Source organism: Phalacrocorax carbo, chromosome 16 (genome assembly GCF_963921805.1).
Source record: "Phalacrocorax carbo chromosome 16, bPhaCar2.1, whole genome shotgun sequence".
NCBI classification, from domain to species: Eukaryota; Metazoa; Chordata; class Aves; order Suliformes; family Phalacrocoracidae; genus Phalacrocorax; species Phalacrocorax carbo.
The window spans coordinates 10946848-10964475 of record NC_087528.1 but is presented as its reverse complement, the minus strand read 5'-3'; the positions used below and the strand labels follow the sequence as shown (position 1 = coordinate 10964475).

The following is a 17628-nucleotide window of genomic DNA, read 5'->3' as shown; positions in this document are numbered from 1 at the left end:
ATGAATAAAGGCTCTCACTGGAACCTTAAATATTTTCACAATCAATCATCTATATATTAACATCCCACACGTGTGGGCGACAGACCAACAATGTTTTTTCTGAAAAGCTGACGCTCGACATCTGGCTGTCTCCCGTGACAGAGCGAGGAGGAGACGCTACCGTCCCCGAGGTGCACCCTACGGCGGAGTCAGGCTCCTCCGCCGTGTTAACCAGGCCTCCCCGCCGCGTCCACCGCTGGGAAAGCGCAGGTTCTCGGGCTGGCTGGGATTCGGACTGGAAACGCCGCATACAAAGAAGTCCTTAGCTTCCAGCTGTTTTGAATTTTCTGTATATTTAGAAATAAAATGACTCTTTAATATTGAGACTAATTTGCGACATTGGGTTTGGAGTGCGGGGGCGACTCTGGACAAACTGAAATGCGTGGTGGATCTTTCACCGCTGTTTTACACATGCAGAGAGAGAATAAGAAAATGTGGCAACTGTTATTTTGTGGGATATTTTATTCCTCCAACTAATTTTGCGTGAAACTAGCTTTAGTTTTCATTGCCCCCCTTCTTTTCTGTTTTGTTTTGGTTTTTTCAAGTCTTGCCTATCTTCTCTTCCGTCTTGGAAAAAGAAGGGAAAACGAGAAATTAATAACTCACCCTTCCCCATACTTAAACTTTTTTCAAACTGCTCTGTCAATCCCTAATCAATCTCTTCTCCAGGTAGCCCCAGGTAGCCTTTGACATGTTTTAGAAACTCAATGCCTACAATAAAGTTCCTAATTCCATACTTCCACCATGAAAAGCATGAGCTGGCTTTAAAATATGCTGAGCATGCAGCAGCTCGCAATAAATTTCACACCCTTGCAAAAGTCCTGTTGTCGGGAACTGTTTTCATCCTTTCATTTGCAGGTTGCCTTCATTACTTCCTTCCCCTGGGTCACGAAAAGGCTGTTAGTGACATCTTCCATTTACCAGGTGCAGCAGTATAAACTCAAGAGTAACTCCACTAAACTTAATGTGCTTAATGTAGATACTCTGGATTTGCGTTGCTGCAAATGAGATCAGAATTTGTCCCAGCCACAGAAGCCAGGAGGAGGTCAAATGCTTTACATACATTACCTCCTCCTCGGCATGCTAATGATGTGCAATTTTCAAATGCTTTTCCCCAGGCGCTGCAGTTCCAGGAACAGCACTAACAGCACTAAAAGGATACAAGGCAGACTCCACCACCGGAGCAGGTGTACGACCAGCAAAGCTACCAGCCCGACTGCAGCAAACGTTATTTTTCTAAGCTGAGAGCGAGGGGAAAGATTTGGCGGTATCCAAAAGACACCAACAAACCCATCCTTGCTGGTACCGCTGTATTGCCTTGCCCCTCACTCCCAGAAAAATCGCTCCTGGCCACGCCAGCCGTCAGAGGCCGCGCTGGCCACGAGCCCCTTCCCGCACCGGCCAGGGACCCGAGCGTGGCGAGGTCTGCGATGGCACACGCGCACTGGTGGGGCCACGCGGCGCCGGGACACAGCCCTTCCAGCCGCCTCACGCCGCAACTGCTGCTCCGGCTAATGCTTTCAGCAAAGCGGACACATGCCTTGCCTGATTTTCAGTGCGGCCATGCCCTGCCATCTGTTCATGGTTTTCCTGGGGTTACCTGTGCAGCTCAAGTGTTTGAACGTGGGCTGAAGCCCATGTGGTTTTAAGCTGGATGTTAATTAGAAACATTTATTGCGTCAAACCTATGATTAATGCACAGAGTTTCAACTGAAAAGACCCAGAGTCCCACAGATCCGTTCTCCTTCCCTACTGCAAGACTTTGGTGGGGGAAAGAGCTTTTTCAAAGCAAAACAAGGTCAGAGGCTTGGCCAGCATAAAGCAGCCTATTTATATTGGAAGCAATGAAGTCTATTTGCTCCATCTTAAAATCTGGCCTGAAAACTGTAGGCTACATTAAAAATAATATGAAAAATGCCACAACGCCACTCTACTTTGCTTTCTTATTAACAAACATAGCTGCAAGGCATGATTAAGGGTGCTCATCATTCCCATTGTAATTATGAGGTATTATTTGTAATACCATTTTCAATTTGCCTCTCAGTAATCCACTGAAGAAAATCTGATTTCCGTTCACTTCATTATTATGTTTTTGGTGTCAGAATAACACAGACCTGTTTTGTTTTGACCAGTGGAACAGATTCCGTTTTCATGGCACAAAAAGAATTGTGATGACGGCAAAAAAAAAAAAAAAAATAGAAGAGCAAGAGACAATGAAGTATTTGGGAATTTGTCAGGTTCAATATTAATTTCATGGTTTGCTTTTTTTTAAAAAAAGCACAGACCATTCAGCAGATGAAAGCTGCCTCTCACCTCTGCTATTCTGAACTTTCAGGACCTCACCAAAACGTGCAAGAAGTTTCTTCAGGTCAATTTTGGGACAGCTTTGCTTTGGCAGTGAATCGCAAAGCGCGGATCTCAGAGGTCCAAACCAAATATGTTTTGCATTTTGCCATATATCTGGCTTATTACATCCCTGATAAAGAGTCCCAAGATACTACTGTCAGTGAACTATGGAGTGTTTCTCAGGAGCAGCATAAACATCCGACAGCACATCCTTTAGCCAGGCTCTTCACCTCTTACCACTGAATGCTTGACAATATTCTGATAGGGTATCTTAAAAAAATAGTGGGTGACCATGAAATGAAAGGCAATTGTATGTACATTTACGCAAGGCAGCGACTTAAATTCTGGCCTATTCTGATCATAAATTTTCTTAATATTCTTTAAAACTTGCTATTTTGATGTAATTGCCTACGAATATTTGCAATACGCTATCAAGTTTTAACGCTGCTGAATGCGTCTCACCCTCACTCGTTTACACAACTTTGCCAAATTTTAACGATCTGAGATGAGATTTTACAGGTGAACAATCTGCCTCCAGCAACATTTTCTCTTTAATTTATATCTAAAACGACCTGCCCCTTTCTGGGATGAGGATAGAAGCAAAAAAATAACATTCTTCAGCTAAGTTAAATAGTTCAAGCAACTTTGTCCTTAAAAATTCCTCACTGCCTTTCTGACTTTGGAGCAGGCATTTTATTAGGGGTGTCCTTGCAGTCGCCCTTGAGAAAACGCGGGCAATTTACAAGCTTTTGTAAAGTCAGAGTTTGCACAAGCTCAGAAAAACCTACATTTGGAGAAACCTCAACCCGTCCGGGGCACGTTCCAGCCCGGAGCACAGAGCGGCGTTGGGCTTTCCCCAGCTGCAGCTCCAGCGACCACTGCAGACCAGAACAGGTGGGGGGCTGCAGGAGGGTGGGTGGGCTCTCCTGTTACAAATCATCTGCTCTTGACTCACTGTCCTTCAGCCCAGCATTAAAATAAAATCATCTTTGTATCCTGCTACCGCAGGACTGCTGAGCGGGAAAGGGTTTGTGAACACGTCCTACCCTGACCGGCACCAAATCAGGTAAGAGCAGAGTCAATGCTGCCCCCGACCGATCAGACACGCGGAGGAAAGGTGCTTAGCCCTTATGAATAAACCCATATGAAACCAATCCTCCTTGCTGACGCTAACAGGAAAACCCAGGGCACGATCTCCACGGCACTGGACCCAGGACCCGCAGCGCGGAGCTTCCAGGCTCGGCACGCAGGCGCACCGGGGCGAGCACGCCCGGGCACGGCTCTGCAGGAGTCGCTTGTGGTGTCCCCGTCCTGAGCGACCCACCCAAAACGTTCCGAGGGGGATGTCGATAGCTTCACGCCAGGCGAGGCCAGGCACTTCCCAAAAGTCAGCCCAACTAACCGTATCGGGAGTTTGGCACTAAAAAAGTCAGAGCGCCTGGCTCAGAAACGTACAGTTCAGCAGCGCCAAAAAGAACAGACTGACCCATTAAATCTTCTACAAACAGCGCCGCAAGAGCCTTTATATTCTCTGAACCTTCGGCAACCTTGAGCAAGCATTCAATTCAGGCTGGTTTCTAGATGCTGGCAGAAGTGTGGGGCCTCTTTTCTGCTTTAAGCTGGCTTGTTTTGTCCAACCGTGCATGCATTTTAAAGGGCTTCTCGTGGCATCTGAGACTATGGTCACTGAAAGTAAAACAGGTGACAGGAGCTCATGGACTCAAACACAAGCTGTTTCTAGGTTGCAAGCAAAGGTACTGAAGCATTTTTCCTTTTCTCCCCTGCCCTCCTTATGCTTCTTCCTTCCCCAATTCTCTCTTTTCTTAACCCAAATCCCTTAAACTCAGTGCTGATAACTGTAATCGCTTTAATATGTAGCCATATGAGCAGCTCAGAAATGTCCATCTTGGGCCAGTCCCTCTCGTGGTGAGGAAGAATAAATACAAAAAGCACATGGACTCCTCCAGAATTTTAATCTAAAACAAATACGAAGTCAAGTGAGGATTAATCACGTTTCCACTGAAGGCTGGCTTTTGTTCGGGGTTTCTGAATCCATGTTGTTCTTTAATCAAAAGAGGAAAATGGTGATGGGGGTCGGCAGTTGGAAGAGCTGATGGAGACAGGCTGGATTTTCTCCAGACTCTACTGTTCTGACCCACGACCAGAGTTGCGGTTAATGTATCAGAAAGATGTTTCCCTCCTTCGGCTGCTGGTTTCTGGCAAACAATCCAAGGATGGCAGGGGGTCAGCACAGAAATATGCTGCCTCTTCCAGGGAGAACGGGCACACGGAGAGGCCGGCTGACTGCGCTGCAGGGCGGAAGGTGACAGTGAGAGCAGGGGCTGGGGTGTGTGAACTTCTCCAGTGCAGAAGGAACCTATTTTACAAGCAGCAGAGTGATGATGGGCCTTGGGGAGAGCTGATGAGCTCATTAACACTTGCCCTGGGTTAAAATTGGAGTCTTTGAGGGGGAAGGTGGGATGGGAATTAGAAAGTAGTGATTGCAATCTGAATTTGTGCTGCTCAGGTACACAGGACATTGGCTTTTCAGTCATGTACCCAATTAGCGATTATAATTTTTAATTAACTTCCTCAGCAGCTCTTGAAGGACCACAAATTTCTCTAACAAGACAAGCAACTTATTATACAGGCCAGGGCGCTTTCAACAGTGCAAATGTCAGGGCTGGCTCCCTTTGCCTGGCTCCACAGTGGCAGCTCTTAGTCCACCAACCATAAACAGGTAAGAGAAGTTTGACTACAAACGTCAGACCCGCAAGTGAATCTGGCCCATGATCTAGCTGGTTTTCTTTCAGGTGAGTATATGAAGCCAGGAAAGCAGGCATCAATGTTATCTCACTGTAGCCCAGAGCAGGAGCGGGCTGCCGCACATCCCCGCACCCCCCCGGGCAGGCGCTTCTCCACACCTACTGCCAGCGGTGGTGGGACACCCGGCCCCGCGCTACGGCCCGCGGAGGAGCAAGAAGCAGGCCTGAGTACAAACAAATGCTCTAATCTGAAAATCCAAACCATAAGAAAATCTCTAGCCTAGAATGAGAAATACGGTGACCCACTCCAAGAACAAGGTGACCCGTTTTTTCCCCGTTTCTGACGGCTCTGATCCTCCGAGTCCCCATGCAGCCGCACTGTGAAATCCATTTGCAACATCAGGAGGAGGCTGTACCTCGAACTACAATAAGTTCTTCTACCCACCCAGCCCCCTTACAGGGCAACAAAAGGCTCCCCTTTCCCTGCTACACCCATTTCACTACCCTTTGGCTTGGCAGCTTAAGTACTTCATGGACATCAAGCATGCATTTGATTCCCTTGAAAATCCAAATTGAGATGCTTGAGTCTATTTTATTCTATTTTCTTAAGCCTGAATAGAAAAATAGGTTTATACATATAAATAAAAAAATAATAACCTGCCATTTAAATCCTGTTCAGGCAATTAGCTCAGTGCCTAGCTCTGCGCTAATGCGATCGCCTTTCTTTGTTTGTTCCTATTTATACTGCTCTTTAAAGTTCATTAAAATCACTGCTGCTATCTCACACAGAACAACTGTTCAAAACATCAGTGTCACGCAGTCGGGAAATTTATGCTTTGAAGTTCCCTCCTTTATTCATTTTTATCAGGCTTTTTTCTCCTTTTCTTTTTTTCTTTCTTTTCCTATTTTTTTCTTAATGACTAAACCAGTTTTATGCTCTTCACAGTTATTCCAAAACCTGTTCCTCCTGACACAGAACTGATACATCATTCCTCGCTCATAACCCTTTTTCTCATTTTCATCATTTCTCTCCCCGCTTGCTTTGGCTCTCTGCTAAGTCCATCACAGCTTTGTTTTTATATCCTCATCACTGTATTTTACAGCCCAGTAAAACCTAGAAAGCTGCTTCAGAAAACACACATGCCAGCCCTTTGATGTTTGTGTTTGTGTGGCAGCTTGATGGAACGTGTCAGCACCCGCACAGAGAGAAAGCCCTGCGAGCCCGCCGGCTGCTGGAGTCAGCCCTGCCAGACACGGGGCGGTGGGCAGCGGAGCAAAAGCAGGGATGATAAAAGGGGAACAGGTGAATGCTCTCCTCTCCAACCCCGATCGAGATAAATTGCCTTTTCCCTGCAGCTTTTCCAAAGGGGCTTGCCCCGGTCCCCCACACCACAGCGAACTGCTGCTGCTTTCCCAGTACTAAAAGCTCCACGGGGCAGAAGAGGCATCTCCCCCAGGGGAGCACCGTGAAAATGCTTCTTGCCTTTGCTTTTTGCTCGCTGCTCCCCTGCACACTGCCAAAACTCAAAGGCAGCTTCTATAGATGGGGACCGTCGCTCAGCGATGAAGGACAGCCAGGGCAGATCCTGGGCAATGGCAGGAGTCAGGCCCAGGAGCAGGTGGAGGATGCTTGTAAAAATAACGGGGATTTGGCTGTGAGCTGTCTGGAGAAGGAAGAGAGGCCAGCTTCACTTTTCTGCATCCTAAGGATTGTGTTTGACAGCTCCGCAGCCTAACACCTTTCTTGTCCAGGAGGCAATGTCCTGCCCCTCTCTACCACGTCTGCAGAAAACCGCGGGGCAATATCTCCAATGGCACCTACAGATTGTCTCCACTGTGGCCAAAGACAACATATTCAGCTGCCATAAATCCATCCTAAGAGAGACTAAGGGAGCCCAGCCCAATTACAAACCTTGCCCCAGCTTGGAGGTCCCGCCATGCCAGACCTGGGACAGAGAGGTGCTGCCCCAAATGCTTTGGAAGCAGACAAGTCTGAGGAACAAGCAAGCAGGAACAGCACTGCAGGGGAGTGACTGATCTAGGGTCCAAAATAAGACCAATTTTAATAAACATTTAAAAAAAGAGTTCTTTCAGACTGGTGCTGTACCTGCCAGGTAACACCACCTCTCCTGGCTACCTGCACAAAGCGCAGCTTGCGGAGGACTGGGTGGAGAAGTACGGATTGACCCTGGATGTGTCCATCAATAAAGTCCAGATCACTGACCATCACCTGCTTTAACCAGCAGCCTCCTCTCTTCTGGTCTTCAACAGAAGACTTTGGATTAGACATGGAGGCTTATAAAGACCAAACTACCTGTACGATTATTCAGAAACAGACCTGTAGATCATTTTAGTTGCACATAGTCAAATTTCACTTTTTTAATAAAACATGTAAAAATACTGTTCAAGCCAAAGACAGGTTACATCACTGCACAATTCTGTCCCTATGCCCTTTAGAATGTGATATTTCCCTCTTACCCAGAAGAGCTGGAGAAACTTAAACGCTGAGAATGAGCAGAAGACCTCTGTCGGGAGCCAAAATTGGTTTTCAGCCTGCAGTAATTAGCGAGTGCTGTAGACCATCACTTAACATGATACAAAGAGCACTGCCAAATCTCAGGATTATATCTGAAGCTTTACTCTCAAGTCCCCTGCGTCTGAAAACATGTGATTTTACAAAAATCTCAGCTTTAGGTTTTTTTAAATGCTCTTCTAGATTTTACGGCTGCAGAGGGAAGCTCAAAAGCATGAGTAGCGAGGGCTATCAAAAGCAGAACAGAGTTCAGTGTTAATTTTTTTCTTTTTAAACTTTCTCTTCTAAGCTGTCTCGAGTTGAGGGCCTGATTCATGGTATTTTGGCCAACCAGCAGCTGGTGGTGCTCAGTCTGTCACAGTAAATAAGGGACACTGTGAGCCAGCCCTCAGCTGTTTTAAAAACAGCTCCGGCTCCCAGACAAGAACCGGGATGTGCTACCACCACCGTGTTGGGACCTTGCACAGAGGAGACACCACGCCACCTCTTCCACAGCTTTTGAAAGAAGAAAACATTTTTTTCTCCACTAAACCAACAGTAATACTAGCCGTGAGGTTACCCCATTTGGCTTAGCTGAACGCAGCAGAGTTGAATGGTTCCTAGTTCCCGGTTTCAGTCCACAGCTCTGTCAGCTCATCCACCACAAATCAAATGAGAACTTGAAGGGCAAACCTCCCTTTCTGGCGAGCCAAAGAAACCCTGCCCAGCGCCTGCACAGGCAGCGATGCCAAACTCGGCTCTCCCAACGGATCGCTATTGTCTTACTCTTCTGCTGACAGCTCAGGAGCAGGAGAGAAATCTAATTTCTCAGTGCCAGATTTACAGCTGAAGTGGGCCTATCTGACAAGGGAAGGCATCGCGCTTGTTCAAGCTGATCAAGAACCTGAGCGCAATTTCTATGGGAAAAAGGGCTGCTTTAATAGCCAGATATTGAAAGCGAACTCACGAACAGCTCACAGACTTCAGATGAACAAAACACAAGAAGGATTTGATTCCCAGCTGCTTTCCTTTCTTCTTTCCCCAAACCCATGCTGGTCTCAACAAAGAGGTGGTACCTAAACAGTCCCCAAGCACCCGCAAGGTTGTGCCCGGACCTCTGTAGAGGCCCCTCATTTTCACATAACGGGGAAAGCTGACAGCCGCCTTCCACAGTTTGATCTAGCCTGCACATCCTCCAGGGAATGGCAAGGGTCTCCAACACAACGCCCCATACCAACTCGATGCCACCTACTCCACCGCTACTGCAACACGCCGCCGCAGCAAGCGGCAGCAGGTAGCGAACCGCATCTCCAGGAGCCCACACGGGCGAGCGCAACAGGCAGCACCCACCTTACCAGCGTCACAGGCATTCAGAAAACCCAACAGCACGTGGTGTGTTAAGCTCAGAGCTTGCCTTCAGTACAGCGCACCAAAGGTTAAGAGTGCGATAAACACACGAGCAATTCAGTCCAGTTTTTACAAGGCTAATTTGTCTGCCTTTTCGACATATTCTCCACCAGGGTCTCAAACATGAGCCTGAAATAGGGTGTGGATGGAGACCAAGTACATGTGCAGGCTTTTATGGGGGGGAAGTGAAGGGCCATGAGCAGGCACCATCCCCCGAATAACTCTGCAGAGAAATTCTGGGTTGAAATGCCTAAACCAGGCTTGACCTGCAGCGGGATGGAAAGGTTGCTGCTCTGGTTATTGTCATCCTTGGTTTGGGTCCTAAATGTTTACCTCTCTGGTTGGAAGCCCGAGGTTCAGACTCCAACAGTGCAGGTGCTGATGGACGTACGGAGAATTTCCAGACGGTGCTGGAATCCCAGCCACAGCACAGCTCTGCGCTGATTTACTGAGCTGCGCAGTGGGCAGGGACAGATCCCCTCCCTCCCTCTGCTCGCGGCGTTACCCCTTGCTAGCCTCTGATAATGCTGCGTCTCGCCCAGAGGCACTGCCATGGACAAAACCCAACCTAACAGCGCTGCCCTCGGAGGTCTCCAGTTGCAAAAGCTGATGCTAATTCCCTGCCTCCTCCTACGCCCCGCTCACCGCTGCAGGAAGAGGTCTTTTCTGTGCTGGCTCCACACCAGTCCTGGCAGCTGGCTGGCAGTGCTCAGCGACTGCAACACAAGATGTCCCTTGGTGGACATTCACAGGCTCTCCTGTGTCCTTCAAACTCTTCTGAAGGACTCCTGCAGCAACATTACTCTCACACTAGCCCACACTCCGGGACGTGGAGGGTTGCACCCAGTAGGAACACTCTACAAACCAGGGTTTGGGGGCTGCCCCATCACACAGCCCAGACCCAGGCAGGCCACCAGCCCAGGAGCCTTTGGTAAGGAGCCTGCACGTGAGCTGTGCAATGGAAAACGAGTAACCGGAGCTAACGCTGCGATAATATCTCTGAGAATAATCACGCACTGAGCTCCTACCATGTTGTTTATAAAGCCAAAGCAGGCAGCAGTCCAGACGGAGCCACACGGGAACAGTGCAGGAATGAGCGCACGAGGCCCCTCGCTTGCACAGGCAGGACATAAAACAGAAACGTGGAATTTATTCCTCTCTATACTGGCTGGACTGGAGCTTCTCTTCCCTCCACTCGGTGGATTAGCAGCCACTAACAATGCCTCTCACAACAAGTCTCAGTTTTGTTTCCAAAAAATTTATTCTGTTTGTAATTTCTCATACCTGCTAATCTCTCCCGGACATCCTCAGCTGCTCCAGAGCAAGGGTCAGCCTGAGCCACGTGCCGCACGGCTCACCCAGTCTTTTTTCACCTTGCTGCCTGGCTGTCATCCCTGCCGCTGCTCACAGAGGCAATGCACAGACAACGGACGGGCTTTGCACGCTCAGCTCCAGTGCTTCTTTCTGTGGGAATTAAGATCAGTGGGAATTCTAAGAGCATGTTGAATGCAACTTCAGATGGTAAGTCAGTGCAGGCTTGCCCGGAGGACTTGTGTGTGGCTACAGCCCTGCCTCTGGCATTTGAAAAGGCCCCAACAGCTTGTCTTTGCAGCTTGAAAGAGCTTTCAAAGTCACTTTTGCAACCTCATGCGTGCTTCCAGAGTCCATACACTCCTCCTTCCCAGCGTAAGACTCTGACGACCCTTTTAAACAACACAACCAGCAAGGAAGCACTCCGAAGCAACCCTACAAAAACTAACAAGCCCTTGCACTCAGCAATCACAGACCACTTTCTGGGAAGAAGGCAGGATACGGACACAAGGGATCCCACAGCAGTTGCTGTAAAGAAAGAGGCTCCCGTTTCCAGCACAGAAAGGCCTCCTATGCACGTAAATAAACCCCATGGCCATGCCTTTTTGCTCATGCTGATAACAGTTTCCTTGGCTCCAGAGCCCTCTTCCAGTAGATGCAGTGCCTTTTCCGTAAGAAACTCATCCCACCTTGTATTTCAGGCTGCTTCTCAGCCACGGACCTGAAGTGACAGAAACGATGAAGCCACACGGCCGCGTGGGTTCCTACGGAACCCACGCTCTGACGCAGAGCATGGATCTAGACTTCTTACGGCAGCCTGGGGTACAAGAGCCTCCAAACGCTACTTATAAAAGGAACATGACAAACTGCTTTTCAACGCGTTTCTCCTATTTTTCCCCCCTTTCCCTTTTTATACTCCAAAGAGCAAATGACTTCAGCTCCAGCAGAAAAAAAGTACACCAGGAATTATTTACCTATTGCTGCCCTTTTTTCGTTGCGTTTTCTTCCCTTTAGGACTTGGCCCTGGCTGGTTTCCCAAGCAAGAACTGAGAGGGCCGATGGTTCATCCATCTCTATTTAAATTACTTTTGTACTGCATTGAATAATTGTGCCTCCACTTTACTCCAGGGCTAAAGGTGACTGACTTAAAGGTGATTATCTTTTGTTAATAGCCTGCATTACTAGGCAAGATCTCGGAATTACCTTTGTAATCCTTGCCCACACTTTAATGTTGCTATTATTATTAATATTGCTCTTTAAAACATACTTTTCTCCTGTCATGTGGAGACAGTGACTGCTGCTTCTCACAGGGATGGTGAAAAGGCTGCCTGATATTATCAGGCAGGAAGAATCCACTGCATCACACCTCTTTTATTTTCCCCTAAAGGTGGGGGGGGTTGAGTCCAGCCATGAACAAGAGGCATTTGATTAAATTGACACAGGATGGCTGCAGCCAGGCTTCCACAGTCAATATGGACACCGCAGATTTGGGAGGATATTTAATCATTTTGTAGGATTTAGAAAATATGTTTTATCTTTTAAATAAACCCATTTCTACCCAAGCCTTGGGGCTTGGTGGGCAGAGCCTGCCTTGCACTGGCAGCCCTTCTGTTCGCAGCTCCTGACCGGGACACCATCCCAAATCCAGCGGACACAAGTCCAACTTCAGAGGCAGCATCACTGACTTCAGATTTTTTCATCCTTCTCAGGATTTAGCAGAGCTCATCAACACCGCTTCAGGAAGGTCTTTAACCAAGCCAGCTCACACAGTGCTCCTGAAATACTCCTTCAGGAAATCCCAGCACACCATAAATAATCGGTGTTAGGCCTATATTTTTCATGGCCCAGATTTTCTGCAGTTTCTGCTCTAACAAATCACGTTTGTCAAGCTTTCCCCGCATTGTCTGCTGAACACTGAGCACCAGCATTGTTTGGCGGGCGTTCGGGTGTTGGCTGAGTGCTTAAAGGACAGGCTCTGGAAGGACTCTATAGCTTGACTATACAGCTTTTCACACATACTTGCACACACTGTGTTGCTTCCAATGTCTTCTATCTGTCCTTTCTTCTCTTCCTCCTGTATTTATATTACTGTCTGCCACCTCCAGCACAGAGGAAACTACCTGAAGGCTTGTGCAGAAGTATATAATTTGGTTCAAGCCAAGCTAGCATTTTCTAACATCATCAGCGTTGCACTCAAGTATGTAACGTGCAAATTTAGCAATGTATTACAGGCAAAGGGTAAACGTCTTACTAGGAAAGATAAAAGGTTATGAACTTTTAATGCTATTATTATTAAACAGTTAAACATCCAGAGGCAGAGAGAAGAAACACCTTTCCTGTACTGAACTTTAAGCTGTGAGGTGCATAAACAAGTGATGTATTTCTTTCACATAAAATGCATATTAGAATGCTTCTATTAAGCTCAAAACACGAGGTGTTCAAAGGTAAGGGAAAAGCCATGCCACCTCATCAGTTAATCCCATACTATTTTCCTGCCACATTTGGTGCCAACTGCTGCCTACATGACCCTAAAAGTTTAACACAGCCTCGGAGCCTGTTCTCCACTCAGCAGCCGCCAGCTCTCTCAAGCTCACCGCTTTTTTGCTAGAATCCCGGCTAAATTACCTTGGCATGCCAGGTGAGCAAGAGCTGTTTTGTCAAAGGCATTAAAATCGCCTGTTTGGTAGAAACTTGAGGCCACATCTTCACACTTACATCAGATATAGTGCATACAACTGGAATATGGTGGTAAAGAACTGAGCCGGGAACTGTCACCCACCAAACCCCATGGCAAGTTCCTTTGACCAAGCCCTTTTCCATGCAGACCAGTCTAACTAAACCGAGCCCTCCTGCAGAGACAGCTGGCTCTCCACTCTCCACAGACAGGCAACTGGTGACGAAATGGAGGGGAGCCAGGAGGGACAGTATCTCCCTGCCCTCCAGGTGCTCACGCTCCAAAGCCATTCAGGGGAGGATGGGCCTGATCCAGCCCCACCTTCCAGTGCAACCAGAAACCTGCCGCTTTGCTCAGGTCAGGCTGGGAGATGAGATTGTGTGAGGCTACTGAAGTCACCTGGAAATTCAGTTTCACTCCCTGCTCCGACGTGGATCTAGGTTGGAAGCTAAACTCGTGCGCAAGAAGCACAACAGGCAAGATCCAGGATGCAAATACCCCCCCCCCCCAGGTCTGCAGTCTGGCTCTGCCATCTCCCCTTCAGCCCTCCTTTCAGGCCAGCCCAAGTTTCTGCCAACACAGGCCTTGTAAGCAGCAGCTCGAAAGGGAAAGGAGCCGAGAGCAGCAGGGAACAACCCCCAGCCTGCAGAGAGCGCAAATGCAGCAGCACTTTGCAGCAGAAAATCACTGCTGCACTGATTTCTGAGGAGCAGCACATGTCCCCAGCCCACTGCAGCTCTCCAGGGAAGGGAAAGCCACACTTCAGGCTGGAAGCACCTTCCCGCACCTGACAAGTTACACAGTTATTTAACAACTCATCATCTGTCATTACTTACAGCTTTACATATAACCAGAACTTCCTAACTGGCTGCCTACATCACAGCCACGGCTGCCAGCAAATACATGCCCATGGCTGATGGCCTTATTTCTATGCAGAAATTCCACCCTGGGACTGAACACAAAATATTTAAGGTTAATCATTGCAGTTGTCAAACGATTAAATCCACTCAGCTTTTGGCATCTGCATTCATCATGCCCATTTAGATTAAAATCATCTGGGCTTGCCCTGCCCGTAGCACCTTGTCATTCAGCTGAGGCTAGGCTCAGGTGGATAAAGTGCTGGTATATATCCCAGGCCTGAAAATAACCTTTCAAATAGCTTCCACTGCAAAACTTGCATTTTTGTGGCTGCAGTCAGTCCAGAGTGTTATCCAGGATGGTTGTTTAGCTGGCCTGAAACAGCAAGACAGGTGACAGAGCCTGTAACAAAGCCCCATTTCTCATATTGCTTTTCAAGTAGAGTTAAGCAAGACAAGGGAAATGGTCTGAGCAGCAAAAGATACGAGGGAAAAAATGTAGAAATGTCTGTTTGAGAGAACGGTACTTGGCTGCTGAGAATAAAAAGCTTACTAGTCAGAACAGTCCTTCCCCAAAGCAGAAATTTTCCAGTGTTCCTATAAAAATAAAAGCCATTAAAAAACAGATTTTCAATTCCAAAACATACACATTTTCAACTGAAAAGCTTTCAAATGTAAATAGTTTTGTCCAGCCATGATGTTCTGGCTCCGAGTTACCGATAAAGCATGGATGCCTTTAGAAATCAGCAGATACACTCCACAGAAACTGGTATTTCGTTAGAAATTTCCCCCCCCCCTTTTTTTTCTTCTTTTCCCAAAGCAAAGAAAAGTTTCGGCAGGAAAGTCACAACAGGCTTAGCTGTGCTTAGGACTTTTGAATGTGCCCAGGACTGACTTAACTTCACCTCTGAATGACATCTGTCCTCTGGCTTCAGCAGGACATTGCCCTGGACTAGAGCTGAGACAGGGGTTTTCTGACCCACAAAAAACCCCAGAAGTCCCAAGTTTGATGCCCAAATATGTTACTAGTGACAGGAAATCCTCAAGAAGTTCATTAATTCAGTTCAGCATCTACATTCTGGTAACTTGTCTAAAGCTGCAAGATCTGGAAAACAAGACTGAAAATCCCCCAAAGTCGGGCCCTCAAGAAATATTCTGTACAAAACCACAAGAATAGCCTTTGCTCAAGGTATTTTAAAACCTCAGCTCCTAGTTGGATTGGAGAAGGGCAGAGGCAAGCGGAAATGAATTTCATCTGGGGAAATGTTCACAAGGCTGCTTGAGACCTTGTGGAAGCCTCTGTCTGGACTTGGATGAAAGATGGAGGCAAGGGCAGCTTCAGGGAACAGAGGAGATTAGAGGTAAAGAGGCTGTTTGCTTTTTAGCAGGAAACTTCAGCAATCTTGGATTTCGAAATGGTTGAAAGGTGAAATTAGCCCACTGTCCCACCAGCAGCTGTGATGGTCTGAACTGGAAAAAGCTCTAATGGTACCTGAATTTAGAGGTTGATGAAGAATTAAGACCCAGCTCTAGTCTTCAGTCTCACATCTAATCTTCAACCCACAGCACCATGAACATATTCTTGTCCACCTACTTCCAAACTGAACAAATGAACAAAACCCACTCTGAATGGGGTGAAAAAGGAGATTTGAGTCTTTTTTCCCTTTAAAAAAAACCCTCCTGAATGACTGCACACATGCAAATTACATGTAAAGGAGGCCTGACTTACCTAATCAACCCTTTCCCTGGCAGCAGAAAGCTGGTTGCCCAACATCCACGTGGTGTTTCCGGGGGCTCTGGCAGCTCTGCTCTATGCCACTGACGAGTACCAACACCGCCCCCCAAGCTTCTAGGGCCTCGTGCCTGGCTTACCACCTGCCCGTTGGCTCAAGATAACGTGAATTATGGGCCAAACGTACGGCAAGTGTTGAGCGGAGTTGAGCAGCGGCAAAAGCGCCTGTGCGGGTGGGGAGGAAGCAATCCGAAAGGGGGTTTCCTTCCTCAGCTCCCGCCATCTGGCAAAAGGCTGCGGAAGTCATTCGACGCCGGGCGGAGCGGGCAGGGAAGGACCCCGTGTCACCGGGAACAGCGTGGCTTTGTACGGCTCGCTGTGTTTTTCTCCACAGTTGAACCATGAACTCACAAGAGGAACCTCACTGACTTCAGGTCAGCCTCTTGCTCACAGGCAGTCAGTCAGTGGCGAGACCAGCTCCGGATCTTGCTGCGTACCTCAAAATACAGATCCCAGCACAGGAAGGACGAGGACCAGCATCATCACTCCTCTCTCCCAGCGACGATCAGAGGCAACGCGTTGCCCTCAGAAAGGCTGACAGACCATCAGCTCACATGGAATGATGCCAGTTTACACTGGGGCAGATCTAACTTTGCTCCTGCACGAGACAGAGTAGAAAAGTATTAAAGCCTTGTTCATAAATCACTGTCAGCCTGGGACGGGGGTTGTCCGAGCTACAACAAGATGAATCGCTCAAGTCGTGATTCTCTCTCCATTCCCCTCCCTGCCCGCTCCAGAAGTTGGAGGATCTGGAAACCATAATCCAACAAGCGTGGCTTTTCTTTTCCTTTAACCTGATGGGATTTCAGATGGATCAGCTGCAAAAACACACCAAGCCCATACACAATCTTTCAGAAAATCAGGAAAGGGCCGTGGGGCTCCCGAGGCAAACAAGTGCCTAATTTTGCAGGCAAAGATGTCATACAATGCTATCAGCAGCTAACTGTTATGTGGCAGATGCCCCTCACAAATCACTCCTGCTGCTGATTTTTATATTTTTCCCTGTCTAGTCACTATGTGCAGCCTAAAACAGATCAGCATGTAAAAAAACTCACTGCTCTGGAGCAGCACTGAGAAAAACCCTCCTTCGTGTCAGGGCAGGAACTCATCACTGAAAATGGAGAAAATACTGGAGAGAAAAATCACCCCGCTATGATTATTATTTGACTTTAAATTACTTAAAATATATCTTATAACTCTAAAAACACATCCAATTGTTGCAGTAAGAATGGAAGGGCTAAGATTCCACCTGTGTATAATACCACAGCTCCTTTTACTGCTCCCCAGAAGACAGGTAACCGGCACCGAACGGCATCCGAGACTGTCTTGAAACAATCAGTAAGCAACTACAAAATGGGTGCAACCCAAACGCAGCTCAGTAAATGAGAGAGAATCTGATCTGGTTCAGCCTGAACACAGGTGTATGCAACAAAGCTTTGGGCAGAAACTAAGGTGGGGATTTAAACTGAAGATAATCTGAAAGAAGTGTATCCGTGCTTCTACAGGCATACGAGCCTGAGCACAGCACCACGGTCACGCCTCAGCACAAAACACATCAGCTCCCAGACTAGAGCTGCCTTGTACCAGCTAAGCTTGGATCCCAAGTGTAACACGTGCTGACCTGGCTACAGCCACTCCAACACACTTACAGAGCATTTAAGGATGTAAGGTTTATTTACCCTGTGAGTGTTCCAGGACAGATGATGTCTCTCACTACCTGCACGTACAGTGTGAAGCACAATGGGTCTCTCCCCGTGCCTGGAAGCATTACACAAGTGATGCCACAGCAGGATTTATTACCAGCACTGCTCAAGCTTTCCCGTTCTCAGATGTCACTGCTTTTTCTAAGCTTTCAGCCCTTCCGGAGACAGGAGGTGGCAGCAGGTCAGTGTGGTTCAGTGCTTTCCTTGCTATTGACCTCCCCA

The 17628-nt window shown here is 47.7% G+C and overlaps 1 long non-coding RNA gene across 9 annotated transcripts in view; it reads right to left on the bottom strand.

The window, feature by feature from the left end:
* The window catches only part of LOC135315915 (uncharacterized), an 87389-nt gene that overhangs the window by 63479 nt on the left and 6282 nt on the right, over positions 1-17628 (bottom strand). For 7 of the 9 annotated variants that reach the window (XR_010375401.1, XR_010375399.1, XR_010375400.1 and 4 more), the window contains exons 3-4: positions 16141-16301; positions 10354-10533 (exon numbers count right to left, since the gene is read on the bottom strand). This is a non-coding gene — a long non-coding RNA (uncharacterized LOC135315915). The remainder of the gene's footprint in view (positions 1-10353; positions 10534-16140; positions 16302-17628) is intronic. The other 2 variants (XR_010375403.1, XR_010375407.1) reach the window with 2 other exon arrangements.